Source organism: Medicago sativa, chromosome 6 (genome assembly GCF_051527215.1).
Source record: "Medicago sativa cultivar Bolivia chromosome 6, Bolivia_mono, whole genome shotgun sequence".
In the NCBI taxonomy this organism is placed as follows: domain Eukaryota; kingdom Viridiplantae; phylum Streptophyta; class Magnoliopsida; order Fabales; family Fabaceae; genus Medicago; species Medicago sativa.
The window spans coordinates 13,426,213-13,445,295 of NC_140754.1; the positions used below are offsets into that span (position 1 = coordinate 13,426,213).

The 19,083-nt window shown below is 34.8% G+C and overlaps 1 long non-coding RNA gene across 1 annotated transcript; it reads right to left on the reverse strand.

Annotated features, from left to right (window-relative positions):
• Nucleotides 1-5,690: 5,690 nt before the first annotated feature.
• On the reverse strand, nt 5,691-13,170 carry LOC146913000 (uncharacterized). Its single transcript, XR_015013236.1, has 2 exons — nt 12,444-13,170; nt 5,691-6,107 (listed from the first exon to the last, which is right to left on the reverse strand). It is a non-coding gene; the product is annotated as an uncharacterized LOC146913000 (long non-coding RNA).
• Nucleotides 13,171-19,083: the final 5,913 nt, after the last annotated feature.

A 19,083-nucleotide genomic window follows, 5' to 3' on the forward strand; every position in this document is an offset into this window, starting at 1 on the left:
GTACAAGGCATGGATTAGAGCAAGTAAAGTATGTTATGCCGACGACGATCTTAGGTTTCCCTTAATCGTCCGGTTTAGTATCGTGTCATGATATGTTATGTTTAGGCTCGATACGTAGAGCGTATTCTTGGCAATGCGGTCCTAGGTTCCCTCGACCGCCATGACACGTATAGGAAGTGAAACCTATAACAAGTGAGATAAGACTATGGCGGCTCTAGTATGCACTACCGTCTAGTATGCAAGTCCACACACACGTATAATCAACCGGCAGGTTGTAATGTAGACACGTGGTGACCGTAGGTTTCCCCTTGAGGTTGCCTATAACCTAGGATTTAGGGAAACTCGCTGAGACATTATGTCTCATCCCAATCCTTATTTGTTTCAGATAAGCAGGATGTTTATGCATGATCGGAGCCGGATGGAAATTACTTCAAGGGTTCGTTCGTAAAGCTGCAGGGCGATATGAACATTAAGGATGTAATTTTTATGTATGGATGAATGTATTGTATTACGATTTATACGAACGTGACTTGATGTAAATATTATTCATTCGGGATAAATTTTATGTTGTATAATTTAATGTATCCAGTACTAATATTAACGCACGTGCCAGACTTTCTAGATACGTCTGGTATGGGTGTTACAATTGGTATCATAGCAGGTCGATTCAGACCGTGCCTTGGGTCATTAAATTACAACTAAGGTAATGGGACCATTGGGTTCCGGGTAAAAGTTCTAATTGTTGTTGTTAGTTGAGCCTGATCAACTCAATTTAGCATTCGACGATTGGAATGGATGCCTGAGAGCTGAATAGGACCCAGGAGGAATGAAGTATGTGATGGAGATGCACTGGAAAGTGTGAACTCATAAGTAAGAACTCGAATAAGTATTAGTAAGAGTTTGATCGTGCCAAACGGTGGCCGGTGAACTAACCAAGCACAAGTGTGAATCCTCCGGGAATGTAAGGTATGTTAAGAAAGAATGTCCTGACAATTCGAGTATGATGTTAGTGATACTTCATGTATCCGTAAGTGAGAAAGTTGGGTATATATATATATATATATATATATATATCTAAGCATGACCGGAAGCTTCGGTAAGAGTCGCTGTTGGAATGGGATTATTGTATGCAAAGGAAATATATTCTGGAATGTAAGTACAAGACTAAAAGTTAAGGAGAAGTCGACATATGTTGATGGAATTAGTAAGCTCTCAGGGAATTGAGATATGAGAACGGAAGATAAAGATTTATATGTTCAGTAAGAATAAGGTTCTAATATTGAATGAGTTGGCAGAGAAATAAGTTAAGACGTTCTTAGCGGACGAAGTGGAAGTTATGAGTACCCCCGGATCTATGTTTTGCCTAATTGAATTGCTAAAGCCCGTTAAGATATTGAATTCAAAAGTTTACAAGATTTTAGAAAGGTAGACACATATGGGTGATTGGAGTTGATGTTTATAGATTTTAAAATGGAATTTTTTTTGTAGGTACAGGTTGTTACGACTCACATAGAGTGGGCTAAACTCACCGGAACTAAGGTTGGATAACACAGTTGTGTTGTCAACTTATTCCGTGATTTTAGAGTAACGACTGGGGCCAAATTTATTACGTTTTTATATAAAGAGAAACCGTCAACGCCAATGACCCGTGTGTTAAATCATGATGTTTTCTTAAAGAAAGAAATTAACGAGCAAGCATTAATTTGATTACGCAAAACATAGTATGCGAGAATACAAGGATGCAATGAAGTATGATCAAGAAAAGTGTGTATGAATTATGATAAGTCTACTATGGGAATTCAAGATTTCTCAGAAACAAGTTTATGTATGATAAGTGTATGTCATGAGGTGAACTCAACCAGTGAGAATATAAGGTCTATTCCCAAGTAAAGTATTATGGTAATGTGACAAGTCTACCATGAGATTCAATCTTGCAAGGTATTGTGAGGTGCATGTTTATGGAAATGGTTGCCATATGAAAAGTTCAAGAAGATGATGCTCATTTGGGAAAATTAGAGTGAAGTTTCAGTCGTCTCAAGGGATTAGGATATTGGTTAAAGCCAACTGGTGGGAATCAGAGTGGCGCAACGAAAGTTAATAAAGTTCAGACAGTAATTATGGAATATGGAATGTGATAGTAAGAGCCTTCGTTAGAAGCACTATGGGACAAGCATGAAGTTCTCAAAATTTTAAGTAGGAAAGGAGACTTATGTAATCAGTCATGAAAAGGGATAAGGTATGTGGATGTGACTTCAACTAAGTATGATAAGGAAGGCTAGAGACACAACAAATAAAGAATATGTACTATGATAAGGAAGATGCATGTAAGAGTATGTGCTATGACAAGAGAAATACATGTAAGAGCGGAAGAATGCCTTTTGTGACTCAAAGTAGGTATTGAATTATTAAAGTGTGGAACCGGATCTGGTGTTTTGAAACTTCAAGTTTATTGTTCTTAGAATGAGATAATGATATGAGGATCAAGGATCCTATAAGATATATGTTATGCATTTATGTGAGTCTCCAAGATATGTATGTAAGACAAGAAAGAATAAGAAAGAAGTTACTTTTGAAGTTCAAGAATTTCATTATGAATGGAGATATAAACCATGAGTTATGCACGAGGAAGTGCATACTCTCCTATGTCGAACTTGTTAAATGATCACGATACTTGCTACGAAGATTTCGAATTATGATTTATAACTTTTAAAGTTAAAATGGGTAGTAAGGGACTTTGGAACGATGATTATTTGAAAAATATGATTTCGTAATGTTTTCTTTTAGGTTATACAATTATTCGTTCCAAGGACCCAAATACCAAAGTTCAGAAAATTTTCTTAATCAAGATGTAAGGATAAGTATCGTTATTATCTCACAAGATGCGACACATGAGAGTATGTAGGGTACCATGTGAGGTAAGATTTGATGAATGTTATATGTATAGGTGTAATTAATTTCACCTCTCTACGACGAGTTATACGAGTCATTCATGAATTTGGGTGCAATAAGAATGGTAATTAAGATCAAGAAGGCTATGTTTAGTTATATGTGGATTAAGGAACGAGATGTGGACATGAAGCGATAAACCCTTCGGATAGATATGAATGGAAAAATGCTTGACTCAGACCATAGATGGAAAGTTTTTTTCATGATGATTGGAAGTTGGTTTCTAAATTTCGAGGACGAAATTTTTTTAAGGGGGGTAGAATGTAATATCCCACCTGACAGTATCGGTAAATTACTCGTTGACCGTGTCAGAGGAATTAATTTATGGAAAAGTAAGTTAATGGAAAATATTTTATGACATGTCATCATAATACGGATAAAGTATCAGTGTCGGATTTAAACACGTTCAAGGCAAGGGCATAATGGTAATTTCACGGAAAAGGATATTTATATGTTTTTGGGTGGAAAATATCTCATTTTCCCTTATCCTTTCTCTCTCTAGGTTTTGTTTGTGATTTTGCTCTCCCTTCTCTCTTCTTTCACGTCACCCTTTTCTCTCTTCTCCACCAATCCTTCTCTAATACTTCTTCCTTGGCAAGCATATTCTTTTGTTCTCACAAGATTTATTAAGTTTATGGAAGGTGGGTTTTGGTTTAATCCTCTCCTTTTTCTCTCTAGAAAACTCATACAACCTCTTCCTCTTTTTATCATCAACCTTTCAAGTTGTTTAGATGATGGACCAAGCAAGGATGCTAGCAATTTCTTTGTAAGCAAGAAACTACAATGATTTAGAGGTGAAGTTTTGAAGTCATCTTAGGAATGGAATCAAGAATTAGGGTTTTGGATATGTGTTTGAGGATGATATTGGGAGCATGGTTTTGAGCATGTTAAGGTGTCTTAATTTGCAAGGAATAACAACAAGTTTGATTGGTTTGGGCAAGGGAAGCAAGTGAACAAAAGTTAAGGTTTTGGGCATGTTGAGCTTGGAGCTTGTGGATGCTTCAAGAATTTGTTTAGGTGAATTCCATAGATAGTTTTCCGACCCTTTGGGATTATGATTATGCCTTGATATATTAATATGATTAACATGAACTTTCTAGGGTTTTCAAGTATAAGTTTAGTTGCCCCTTTTTGCTATGCTTGCTATAATTGCTAATATTTGCCATGTAAATGTTTTACAAGTTTCCTATGGCCTCTAAGGGTCATAACATGCTTAGAGACACTTGGTTTGAGGTTTTTGGGTCAAAAATGCCATTTTTAGGGGTGCTGGACTGTCCTAACTCGCCACGGCGAGTAAATAGCTCGCTAGGCGAGCTAGAAGGTCGAACAGGGGGTTCTGCTCGCCTTCTACTCGCCATGGCGAGCAGTAGCTCGCCTCCCCAGCAAGTTCACTCGCCTAGGCGAGTAAGTAGTGCCATCTGGTGCTGCTTGCTCGTTTCAGGCAGATTCGGTGATTTCCGTTCCGGATCTTTTGTGCAGTCTTTTATAAATGTAAACCCCTCAAACCAAGGTCCTAAATGATGATTAATGAAAGCAAGATTTTAATGAAATGAAGCAAGTATTAAGCATGTTAGTAAAGCATGGCATATGAGAGAAACATGATAGGAATCGGGTAGCAAGTTATCCATAAGCAAAGGAAAACTAGAGCCTCGACATAGTTGTCGAGAACTAGCTATTTAGCATAAATCTTTAGAATGATAAGACGCGAAGAATATTATCTTTGCACATGATTATGAATGGTTTAACAAGCATGTTAAGTTGTGGTTTGATTAGTTAATCACTCCACCATGTTTAGGAATGTACAAGCATGAACAAGTAAGAGTTTACCACTAATCGGTTCGATTAAGGTTCCGAGGTAAACAAGCAAGTATGTACATGTTTAACTTATGTATACGACAAGACCATGACTTAATAAGTGTAGGTGGCATGTCTCTTGCTATCCACATCAGGGGGATACAAGGGGTTCTCATAATGAGAACGATTTAAGCCGTAAGGGACCCGCATGTCACCGAGTAATCAAGACGTAGGTGTTCGTGTCTCTTGTTATCCACGCTAGGGGGATACAGGAGGTTCTCGACCTAAGGGGAACGGTTTAAGCCGCAAGGGACCCGCACGACACCGAGGGAGTCCGATGTACGTACATCGGTCATGTAAGGGATTGTACTCGGGGTTACTCCACCCGGGACTCTCCGTAAAATGAACCAAGATAACTGTTTGTTCAACGCTAACATAATGAATGAACTTAGTTACGTTTATGTATGAATATGATTATGTTATGTTCAAGATTATGTAAGATTATGTTTAAGAATAAGAGCATTAGATGCTACACAATAAGTACAAGGCATGGATTAGAGCAAGTAAAGTATGTTATGCCGACGACGATCTTAGGTTTCCCTTAATCGTCCGGTTTAGTATCGTGTCATGATATGTTCACTACAAGAAAATGGTGTTTTAGATTCAGCAGAAAAATGGATGCTAAAAGGCTAATTGTGGATGCTAACAACCTTTTAGCATCAGTATAGAGTCCAAAAAATTTACGACAGTAAAAGCTTGGATGCTAAACACTAGCATCCAACTGACGCTAAAATAGCATCTACAAAATGGACGCTAAAATTGAAGCTAAAGGCATGATAAAAGTGTATATTATGCAGACGCTACTTAGCATCAATAAAAGTGGACGCTAAAAGTTAACAAAATTTAACATCAGCATATGTGGATGCTAAGATCAAATTTAAAAAACTAAATTCTGTCAAAATTAGAGTTCTAAATTGTGGATGCTAAAATTAGTGTACGCATATAAATTTAGTTCAATTACACTAATTAACCTGAATACATATGACTATTTTTTGTTGGTTAACTACCCCTAATCAGACTTGCAATAATATTTAGGACTTAATAATATAATAATATCATAGAAATTAAAATAAGACATGAAACTGAGACATCCAGTTATAAAGAACGCGCATAATGAAGTCTTAACCACAAAATTAGAAGAAACTAAACATAATCCTAGAGTTAAATTAGTACAATCTAAACATAATCCATCAAATTAGTATAAAGAACATCTACCCATAATCGAAGTCTTGTCTCTCCGTCCTCTTGCGTATAGTAGCGTGCTCATCAATCTTTGTTAGCTTAGTCAGACGCTCTTGATAGTTATCCTGGTAAAAAAAACAACTTATTCATATAGAAATAAATCACGAAGCACAAGTATAATGCAGTTTTCATGCCTAGTCCAAAAAGCAACATGCATACAGTCTCAAATTACAATGCAGGATGCAAATACAAGAATGCAACATAGTAAATTTGCAGATATCGAGTGTAACATCCCATAATATGAAATAGTCTAGAATATCATTATAGGACATTTCTTTGATACTTAGATAATTAAATCTACACAAAAAAACAAACACAAAAGCAAACACTTGAGGATTATACAATTGAGGATTATTTGAAGGTTATAGTGCACCTTAATTAACTTGACACTGCAACCGTTAATAAAGCTTTGCATATACAGTTGAGGATTATTTGAACATCGTGATGCCCTTAATTAACTTGTCATCACGTCCTTCAAATAAACACTTGTTTTATCTTGGTTTTCGGGTGTCAAACATTGATTACGTTTGAACCTTTTAAACCGGTGATATCTTATTTTTTCTTGGGAAGGGAAAAAGTAAGCAAAACCCTTGAGAATCGAGGTCCGGGAGTTGTTTTCGCTACGGGAAGGTGTTAGGCACCCATAACGACTATAGTAACCTATAGGAACCGTCTTTAATTTCTACGCGCGCGCTTTATTTTTAAATGCTATTTTGAAAATATTTATTTAACCTAAAAGGTTTCTAAGTGAAGAATTGGAGGGAGAAGAATGTTTTTGGATTTTCTATTTTATTTGAATTGAAGGAATTTTGTTCCTTGCCTACGTACCCGTTTAAGGGATCAAATCCACCGTAGTTCTCTCTCAAAAAATGTTTTTGTTTTTGTTGGTTGATTTTAAGTTTGAAAAAGGGATTTTGAAGAATAGAAAGAGGCCTCAAGGGCATGAGATTAGGAAATTGTGAGGTTTGATTAATGATTTGCAAAAGAAGTCAAAGTTTGATTATTTTTCATTGAAATTTGATTAAGAAAATAAAGAGAAAATGCAAAGGAGTTTTGACTCCTATATTTTTTGGAAAAGGTTTTCAAGTGATGTTGTTCAAGTTTTTTTTTTGGAAAATTGGTTTTTTCTAAGTATAAACCCTAGGCATTCATCTAAACATACAATCCTAAACATACATCTAAACATGCATATTCTAACTATATACCTAAAGTGGTGTGTGTGCATGTGTCGGTGCTTGTGTCGGTGTACATCATTAGAGTCCATTGTCCTTTACATCATATCCTAGATACATTCTATGGCCTCTTTGCCAAGAAAATTAAAAGCATGAAAGTAAAATATTACAAGAATCCTAAATGTTTACATTCTAACTTTGGTACAAATTAAATTGCAAGAAAGAAATAGAGATGAATATGGGATGAAATGGAGATGCTTATGAAATGATGAAACATGAAATGAAGAAAGTTAGTAGCACAAGATATGAAACAAATCAAAGCTATCATAACAAAGGTAAGAAAATTAACATAAAAAACAAGCAAAAACAATGCAAAATAGGCCTAAAGATTCATCAATAATGCAAGGCTTGAACAAGACCTATAATCCTCATATTTTAACAAGTTCCCCAAAAAGTTTTGTTTCAGTCCCAATCCCCAAGATTAATAGGACCTATCAAGCCATGCCTCCTAGCATATTTTTAGGCATATTTTCCACTTTATTTCCACAAACAATTATTCACATGACTTGTAAAACAAGAAACTAACCACAACACATTAACATTCAGTAAAAACACATCAAATATAGATGTAAACTCGTCTCAAATTCACATGCCACCAATCAACAATATGTATCAAGAATTAGGATCAAGACAATGTGATTTTTGCAAATCCTAACACTAAATATTACAAGTAAGCAAGAAAGACTATACATGATTTTTTACTAACCTTGAATATGCAAAATCATCATAAAACTATCACAAAACTAACAAGAAACATGTAGAATTTTTTTAGAATTTTCCTAAAGGTTTTAAACCTAACAGAGGTGTTAGAAATAAAAGCAGTGTAGAAATTAGCAAAAAAAAACAGTAAAAACGAAATCAGCATCAAAGATAGGCCCAGGCCCAAGGTCACTGATGGATCTGGATCATCCAAATGCCTCAGAGGCGTTGGATTGATCCAACTCCCTCAAAACCCTAGATCCAAAGGCTAGGATCACGCAGCGCATCATAAGGCAAATCAAGCGCATCATAACAAGCGAACACAGCCATACACGTCACAAAGAACTGGATCAGACGGTCAGGAATGATGAAAGACCGGTTTAGAGGTGAACCAGACTGGTTCGCGTGAACCGGTCCGGTTCACACTCTATATAATCAAATCGTCCGGTTTTTTCTCCATTCCTTCCCTTCGTTTCTCTCTCTATGTTGTTTTAGTGAGAGAAGCTCTCACTTCTCTCTTCCTTTCCGTCGTCTTCTCCGATCGTCTTCCTCATGAGTTCCGGCGAGTTCAACGGCGCCGGTACGGTGGTCCGCCGGTGGCGCCACCGTACCTACGTGGTTTTTCAAAACTTTTTACATCATTGAACTCGCCTTCATCACCTCTTTACGATTTTGAAACTGTTTTTTGGAGGAAAGGCTTGGATCGGAGTAGATCTACGATTTTGTTTCGGATGCAAACCTTAAATTTAAAGTGAGGAAAAAGAAGAGAGAAAAAGAGCTCACCTCGGTTTTAATCGGAGGAAAACGAACAAGAAACGCTCGCTGGAGATCTTAGAATCTTCTTCGAACCGGTGAGTTGCTTCGAATCTCTTTTTCACCGAAAATAAATCGGTGAAACTTCTCTTTCGATGTTGATTTGGCTTCCTCTTTCTTGTTGGAATAAAAACTCTTCTTCTCCGATCCGAAACCGCTTCGATCCTTCTTCTTCTCTGCTCAAAACTCTTCTCTGTGATCGTATGAAAACGCCAATGTTGTGGTGAATTCGTACTGGAATTGCAGAGAATAGCGATTCAGTGATGAAGATTCAACCTTGAATCTCTGAGAATCGCGAAGAATTTGCTTGATTTTGCTTTGAATTTGGTTCTGGAGAATTAGGGTTTTTGATTGTTCTTCTGTGTTCTTGAGCTTTCTGAGGCTTTTTGATCTAACAGAATAGAGAGAGAAAATGTTTCTCTGTTTGTGATGTGATGGTTATGGAATGGTGATTTGGCACTGAATCCATGGTTCTGAGTGTGATGTGTCGTATTTATAGCTGACAAGTGTGATGCCTTGGCCAATAGTTTGCTGACATGTGTTCCTGGGCTTATTTGGCTCGTATTTGGACCGAATTTGGGACTGTTAACTTGAGGACCTTTCTGCAATTATTGAAACTAAGGGAACTGATCTGCAAATTTTTTTTTTAAAAGAGGACTAGAAACAAGGACTTGAAACTTAGAGGACTGTTCTGCAATTTAGAGAAAAACTAAAAAAACAAATTTAAAACCAAAAGGACCTAAATGCAAAAATAAAGACTTAAGTGCAATTTTTAAAAGTTTGGAGGACTAAACTGCAAATTAAAAATAAAATTGGGTAAAAAAGTAATTTGGAAATACACGTAAAGTGAAACGATTAAAATTTGACAAAACGGACTAAAACGACCCAATGGCCTAAATGAGGTACTTTAAAGTACCTCTCTGCCGAAATTTCGTGTGAAATGACCAAAATGCCCCTGGGGGCTAAAACGACTAAAAATGACTCAGATGCAAATTTAAAAATGGATTTTTAACAGGAAAATGAAGCAAAGACTTATACAAGCAAAATTAAAAGGCTCAGAGACAGTTTTTTATGATTTAAACAGTGACTTGACACTTGAAATGACCAAAATGCCCCTAGGGGCACAACTGACTCAAAATGACTCCAAATGCCATTTTAGAATGGATTTTGACATAAAATTGCAATGAAGACTTATTCAAACTATTTGAAAGACTCAAATAAATTTTTACAAGACTGAAAGTAATTTTGACATAGGAAAAGACCAAAATACCCTTGCATGTGAATTTTGCAAATAACATTGAAATAGAATGCAGAGAAAGATGCAACTGATTAGAGACAGTTCAAATGACTTATAATGCAGGAAAAGAAGAATTGACTAGTATTTTTAGGTCCAAAATTAGGGTATAACAACACTTAGACATAATTTCAGCATAAAATATTTACATTCTACAACAATAATTCATTATTCATTAATCTCTTACACCTGCCAAAACAGTTCAGAAAATTGATACGAGCATAGTATTCACTCTTCTATAATAGCAGACAGTTCTACTGCCACTCATTTTGCAAAGTACCTGTCTGATTTGAGTTTGTCTTAACTCAAAATAACGTGCTTCATAAGAATTCAGGGCATTCAAATCTGATTACATACTCATTTTCAAATGTAATTACTATATTTCACCTTAATATCCCTAATAATCAGTAGTAACTTCTTAGCCGTACATGATTGTTCCTTTACCCCACAATGTCCCTTTTCTTTTTAACTCTTCAAGGTAAGTTGGCTGTTTACTTAACTTAAGTTATTCTATGTAAATTCTAAAAACCCCTTAATAAATTTATTAAATTAGAATAATCTCATAATCTACATTACTAATTAATGTCTTTTATAAAATGTTCAAATCAACATTTCTTCTTCCTATATGACCCTAAGGGCCGAGTGCTTAGTATGTGTGCATCAGTACTACTTTTCATCCAAAACATAACTAAGCTGAAATTTATATAATCAAAGCTTAAGAAACCCACCTCAAATTAGTTCCTCTTGATGCCCCAAGCCTCCAAAACATAACTATCATTGTGGGTTTTGACAAGGAGACTAACGTCATTTCATATGCTTCATTGCAATTCAAAGCTACTGCTAGGTGGTACTAAAAGTTAGAGGGTGTAGAATGATTTGGTGAAATATTCTCATCTCATCTCCCTGTACTGATTGAGAGGTACTAAATCTTTCTTTTTACTATTTATTTGAAATCCTCCAAATGACCTTGTGGTCTTATTTGTAATTATCAGTTAAGCTTTTCCTATTTTGTACCCTTCCTTTACACTAAAGTGAAAACCATTTTTTGAGATTTATGAACACTGTGTTGTTAATTTTACTCCTGACCTTGACAGCTAACTACCAAGCCTAATTATTCATGGCTCAATCTTAATTATGTTTGTAAAGTCTAATACTTTCAAATGTATGTATTAGTTAATTCCTAGCCACTTGCATGTATGAAATTTTTTCACTTCCTAGCTACTTTTTTTTTTTTTTTTTTGAACAGCAAAAATATTATTAAGCCAACATAGCCTTCTCAGGAAGAGAAAACCGGGCGAAAAGCAAACAAACACAGGCCCTGAACCTGAAAACACAGCAGGGAACAAAAAAACAAAAAACAAAACAGAAGCACAGTGAAGCAAACTGCCGCAGAAACACGTGCTAACAGCACCTACAACAGGACCAAAAAAACAAAAAATGCGAAGAGGCAAACAGAACTCAGCACACTTCCTGGCCGAAAAAACACACCTAAAAACCAACCGGATACCACTGTCCCGAATCAACCACCAAGGCAAAAACAAGTTACAACAAATCTTGATGAATTTCAAGACGAAACAAGAATGTGAACTAAATCACCAAAATGAGGATATATGAAGTAACTACCAAGCCTCATTTTTAAGACGAAACAATAATGTGAAGTAACTACCAAGTCTAATTATTCATGGCTCAAGTGACTAGCCACTTGTCATTTCCTCCACCACTTCCTAGCTACTTGTTACTTTTCTTCATTGATTTTATTCTCCCACTTTCCTTAGGTGTCACTGTCAAGTGACTATGTGCACTTTAAGAGCAGAATTTGTGTCATTTGGGTTATCAAAGTGGAACTTGATGGACTCTGCTAAATATCTTCTCTACTTTGTTACAACTCTAAATCATAAACAATACAAGTTGTCAGTGATACATAATAATGTGCTTCTTAACTACTTGATTCTACTCCTTTTCACATTCTCTTTTTGCTCTTGTTCTTCTGATACCATAACTACTCACAGACTCATAGGATTTTGTTCTTTTCATTCCTATTAAATTATATTTCATGGCTACAACCACATTATATTGTCTAGGCTATATTTCTAAACTCAAATTTTTCCAATTAAACACTGAGTCACATCAACGTTCATTAGCTTCACAAGGCAAAACAACATTTATAAATCAATAATATTCACAAACTATACACAATATGGGATCAAATTGTTCTTCCTATTAATTCATTTATTCAGAAACCATACACAATAAACATAAAAAATAAAAAAATATTCACAAACCACAAACCCTAAAAACAAAATAAAAAAACCCCAACAAACAAAAACAATAAATGATTCAGAGAACAGGGAAAAGAAAGATACCTGTTCGAGAAAGGAATAGCGCGAGAAGGAGCGAAGCAGCAGCGAGCAACTTGAAGGAACAGTTTTGGCTCTGAACAGTGAACCAGCGAATGGCGAGAACGGAGACAACAGGAACGAAGTGAAATGAGACAACCGCGAAGCAACTCGGTACCTTCAGCGGAGACAACGGTGAAGCAAAAAGTTGGTGAACGGGGAAGCCATCGACGGTGAGGATTTGGATTCAGGTTCGATTGGGATCTAAGCAGCAAACGGTGAAGAACAAGTGAAGCAACGATGAATTGAAACAAGAGTAACAATTCCGTTGGATTTTGTTTAGATTTGGATTTAGGATGGATTTGAGAAAGTGATTGAAATGATTTTTTTTTAGTTGTTTCACGTTTTTGTTGTGTTTGTAGGGAAATTGATTTTTGTGAAAAGAAAAAAAGAAAATATAATATTGGGGGAAACATATTTTGGGAAGTGTGAAAAAAAAATTGTAGGAAAAAAAATAAAGAGAGGAAAATGAAATATGGTAAAAAAAATAAAGAAAAAAGAAATTGTAAAAAATGTGTAAATTTTTTAGCATCGATATTCATGGATGCTATTTGTAAAATTAAAAATTACAAAAATTTAGCATCAAAATTAATGGACGCTAATTCAATAATTAAATTTTAAAAATATTAGCGTCTACAATATATATTATAGAGTCCACAATACTGAAGCTAAAATTCATAATAAAAAAGAATTGAAAATAATGCATTTGCATCAGTATTTTTGGACGCTAAACACACAAAATTAGCATCAGAAATGGCCTGAAGCAAAAATTTCTGAAGCTAAATGGCTATTTTCTTGTAGTGGTTATGTTTAGGCCTCGATACGTAGAGCGTATTCTTGGCAATGCGGTCCTAGGTTCCCTCGACCGCCATGACACGTATAGGAAGTGAAACCTATAACAAGTGAGATAAGACTATGGCGGCTCTAGTATGCACTACCGTCTAGTATGCAAGTCCACACACACGTATAATCAACCGGCAGGTTGTAATGTAGACACGTGGTGACCGTAGGTTTCCCCTTGAGGTTGCCTATAACCTAGGATTTAGGGGAACTCGCTGAGACATTATGTCTCATCCCAATCCTTATTTGTTTCAGATAAGCAGGATGTTTATGCATGATCGGAGCCGGATGGAAATTACTTCAAGGGTTCGTTCGTAAAGCTGCAGGGCGATATGAACATTAAGGATGTAATTTTTATGTATGGATGAATGTATTGTATTACGATTTATACGAACGTGACTTGATGTAAATATTATTCATTCGGGATAAATTTTATGTTGTATAATTTAATGTATCCAGTACTAATATTAACGCACGTGCCAGACTTTCTAGATACGTGTGGTATGTGTGTTACAGCAATTCTCTTGTAGTTCGACTTGGCTGCTTCTGGAGCTTGTCAACCTCTTCAATTTCCCCATTTCTACTTCATACAATATAAAGAGCTTAAGAATCTGTTACGAGTGAATCACAATGTCACTACCAAAACTATTGTATTTACAAGGCCGCCTACTCCCCCTACTGACACAAATATCAATGTGCAATCCAAGTGTCTAACGACTTGAGAAAAAACGTTAGACATTCCAAACCTCACCTTAAAACTTGGCTGCTTGATAGCTTGTGAACTTGAAATCCTCATTTTCAGCACTTGGATTTCAATACTGTTGTCTTCTCCTGTATTTCAATGTTGTTGAAATTCTTCCTTCTCCATTGCACAACGCGAGTTAATTTTTTTTTATCTCTTTATAAATTGTCTTCCTTCCGATGATTTCCTTATTTCTTCAAGTTTGGATGCCTAAATTAGTAAATCATCTGCAGTGGTTTCATATTTTTGTATCTTTGTGAAAGAATTACTGAATTTCATCCAAAATTCTAGATTCTCCTCTAGAAGTACATCCTAAATTTCTTTACAACAGCAGAATTGCAACTCTTGTCTCTGAAGATTCATCTTCTTTCATTCAAGTCCTTTGTTCATGTTACTAGTTTTACATCTCGTTTTGACGCTGGCTTTTTTGGATACGGCGAGCTCATAAAAAATATACACTCTTATGTGATACAGAAAGCACATAATAAATATATTCCATAAAAATATAAAAAAATCACATTAGCTGCTCATAATAAATAACCAATAATATCCACGAATTTCCCATTTGATACGTCACCTGATTTTATACAAAAATCAAAATGTTTGTTATAGCCACACACACACACAGGTTCGCTCATTCCAACATGTACAGAAAACACAGAAGACCAATCTCCAAAGCCAGTTTATCATAATAACTATAACGTCCCAATTTGAGTATTAAGATTTTAAAAACTTGCACACACTCAAATGGGAGTTTACTTTAAATTTATTAACTTAAAAGGTCAATTTAATAACATTGAATAGCTTCCTTTTCAAGAATATTTACAAAACAGTAGAAATTTACATAGAGAGTACTTTGGAAAGATACAACAGTTAATTAAACCTTAAACTAGACTCTGACTGTAATCCGGCTTCTGATACGCGTGGAAAAGGCTTATACCTGAAAAAATTGAACCAACATCGGATGAGATATTGATTATCTCAGTGAGCCTCCCAAAATGGGATAAAATACAATCTCTCCATTGAATAAGATTTTTAATTAAAAACATAAATATAATTAAGAATTTAAATACAACAATTAATTAAGCTCAAGATAACATATACATAGTTAACTTGATTAATTACATTACTGAACGTGGGAAACCTCTGATAATCTAACTTATTCTTATAACTTTATGGTAAGACGGAGATAGATTATCTATGATAAACGATGTCCCGTTTACCCCTTCTTACACGTCCCGTCGTAGACTACTAATCCACCTATCTAGGGTGAATCTATTATTCCAACTTAGATACCTCGCATACTTGAGATAATTAATATACACTATGTATAATAACTTTCATCCTCAAAATATGCTTTTGAACTTCAAAGTAAATCCATACCATTTATCATATCATCATTTCAACTTCACATACACTTAAATCAATAACCTCATACTAAACATAATCATTCTAGCTTGTATCAGATTTTTATAGGATTATGCAAATATGTAGTGACATTTGAGATGCATAATACAATGTAGTACTCATAGCACTCAAGGATACAACTTCCTTCAACGTACTTGCTGCCACATATTCACATGAAATAATCCATAAACAATCATACATCGTATAATTATAATTTTATTTAATTTTTAATCTCTCACAAAGTCATGACTATTTTAAAATACTAACAATTTGATAAGTAAATAAACAAACACCCACACGTTCATTTACTCATCACTAACTTAGGGGCTTAGGTTTAAGCTTTACTATATTATCATCATAGCATAATACTATGACAATAAATTCTTCAAACAACTTGTGTGCATGCGGTTTTACACAAATAATCCCAAAATCCTATTTTTCAATAGTCAGACCTCAAATCGACAATTTAATTAAAATATAAAACGATGTTGGATTTGAGTAAACAAGATATACATAAGTCTCATTTGACAAGATAAACATCCAATTGATTCAGTTTAATTTTGGTAATCTTAGAATGTTTAGATAATAAATATAAGTCTCATTTGACAAGAAAAACATCCGATTGATTCCGTTTATTAGACAAAGACTAAAAAAAGTGACATCAACTTTTGTCCCATTTTGTAACACAATTTAAACTGTCAATCTTTAGTTAATCACCACGAAATTTGAGTGCAAAATGAAGGCAATTAAGTCCACTTTCCAGAAAAACCAGAATCACTTAAATAGGATGTATAAATTTAAAGTTATAAACAAAAATAGCAACAGGGTATCCAATTACGGGATTGCATAATTATACCAAAAATTTCAACTTTCAACATGCAACAACATCAACTTCTTAGAATTAATATGCATGCATCATAAACTACATGGAAAGACTAAAATCCAAAAAATTTCATAATCAAAATTATAAGCATTACATGAGGGACGAGGGAAAAGGAAACCTAGCTTGATTTCTATGATAAATGATGATGAAAATTCTCAAGCCTCTCATTTAATTCCTAGCTTTTACCCAATCACCATTTCTTCAAAAACCTTATAGGCACATTATTCCATATGGCCAAGGACTCTGGTTTTAACTGTGTTACATAAATGCTTCGCAAGATTGCTTACGAAGATTCAGAATCGAACATTGCTGTTGTTTTGTCTATACAGGAAGATACTTTGGACAAGGTGTGTTGATCTTCTCCCCCATTATTCTGTTGTGTACACAATAAGTTTAATTTGTTTAATGGTTAATGAGGTTCTTATTCATGTAAGCAGTGCAAATTAATGATGGTAGATGCAAAAATATGTTGATTTTCACAATAGTTTTAATGATCGACTTTCACATTTATTATACATTCTAGGAGCTTGTAGTATTAGATCAATCAGGGAGAACCGAGAAGCAAGACTCCCAAGGTGGAAATAAAGGTTTAAAGGTTGATCCTGACAAAACCAAAAAACTGAGACGGGATGAGTTGCAGGAAGTATATAATGAGAGCAACGTTGAATGGAAAATAAATAAATTGAACACAAAAGTAGAGGACACTCATGGCCATGATGGATGGTCCCGAGGCTTGCAGTGCAAATGATTGTTTCTTAAATACTACTACTTTTGCCTTATATAGATTTTTACCCAATCCTTATATTGGGTTTTAAAGAAAAGTGTCAAATACATTGGGATGACAATATAAGTATCGGTAATAGTGATAAGAACGTTGTTATTTCCCATATGGAATTGGAACAGCTTCTAAAAGTCGGGAAAATTGCCATAAAGCCGGATACAAAAATAATTCAGGAAGAAATTCCATTGCCCCCAGTAACGGAGATGAAAAAAATATTGGATGTTGAGTTTGCAATGATATGCTACTTTTTCCTAATACTAGCCAATAGGAGTATCAAATGGAAGTTGAACCTATATATATGATGTTAATTAAGCACAATTATTTTTCTACAAATTTGGCAGGAAGAGTATATGAATCTGGAGACATTGAATGAGTGTGTGCAAGCTCAACTGGGATGTTCCCAAGTCAACTTTTACGTTCGCTCCATCATCCTCGGTGAATACTTCAGAATTTTCCAATCTACTACATTCCAAAAGATGGAAAATAATGGAGTCTGGTTGTGATGTCTCTTTAGTTAACAATGCAAGTTACGATCAACTAATTAACGAGATGATTCCCTTGAAAGGCTTACAGGCTGGCCAAATATCAGTAGGAATCTACAGTATGCTTACTCTCGAAGAGGATGTGATTATTATTGATGATGATAACGACGATGAAGAGAAAGATCGTCAAAGACATGGCATTGCAGACAACAACAATTCAATGGAAATGGACATTAGAGCAAATTCCAATATGCATGTTCCGATTCCTATTGAAGTAGCACACAAAGTTAGTGAGATAAAATATGATCAAGGGAAGCACCCAAAATCCGCTAATGGAATAAATGTTGTTATTTCCTTGATTGATTCATTCACACGTGACCAAATAAAACAACATATTACTAGTCTGAGAAAGGAATCTGTTCAAGTTAGTAACCCACCTTCTGGTGTTTTCAATTGCCTTGATCTTTGGATGTTATATATGCATGTTATTGTACAAATTTGAGTATCTGTATGTGCGTGCATGCTCAGCCGACATATTCTATATACATTATTTTATATTATTTTAATTTGCAATTTTTATTAAAATTTCACTTTATATTCCTGAAATTAACATACATGCATAATTCTATTTGCTTTTGAATTTTTCTAAGCCATATCGAAGTTAACAATTCTTTTAACACATATTACTTTTGAGGATGAAGCAGGAATTGATAAAAACACTTTCCAATTATGTAAAAGGGAAAGACTTTACTTTGCACGACTCCCACTTTTTTTGTTTATGTTGTGGCATCCGCATCAAGAGAACATATTTCTGTACAAAAGAAGAAGATATTGGTTGCATTTGCTCTGTGTGTTACAAGACTTCTAAAGGTGAGATAATCGCATTCAATGGGACATCTATTTCCTAGAAAAATCTCGAAAAAAAAGGTGAGATAATCGCATTCAATGCAACCAACCTTTTTTCAAGATTTTTCTTGGAAATAGATGTTCCATTGAATGCGATTATCTCACCTTTAGAAGTCTTGTAACTCACATAGCAAATGCAACCAATATCTTCTTCTTTTGTACAGAAATATGCTCTCTTGATGTGTATGCCACACCATAAACTAAAAAGTGGGACTCCTGCAAAATAAAGTCTTTCCCTTTTACATAATTGGCAAGTGTTCGCATCAATTCCCGCTTCATCCTCAAAACTAATATGTGTTAAAAGAATTGTTAACTTCAATATGGCTTAGAAAAATTCAAAAGCAAATTGAATTATGCATATATGTTAATTTCAGGAATATAAAGTGAAATTTTAATAAAAATCGCAAACGAAAAATAATATAAAATAATGTATATAGAATTTTCCGGCTGAGCATGCACGCACATACATACACTCAAAGTTTTACAATAACATGCATATATATCATCCAAGGATCAAGGTAACTGAAAACACCAGAAGGTGGGGTACTAACCTGAACAAATTCTTT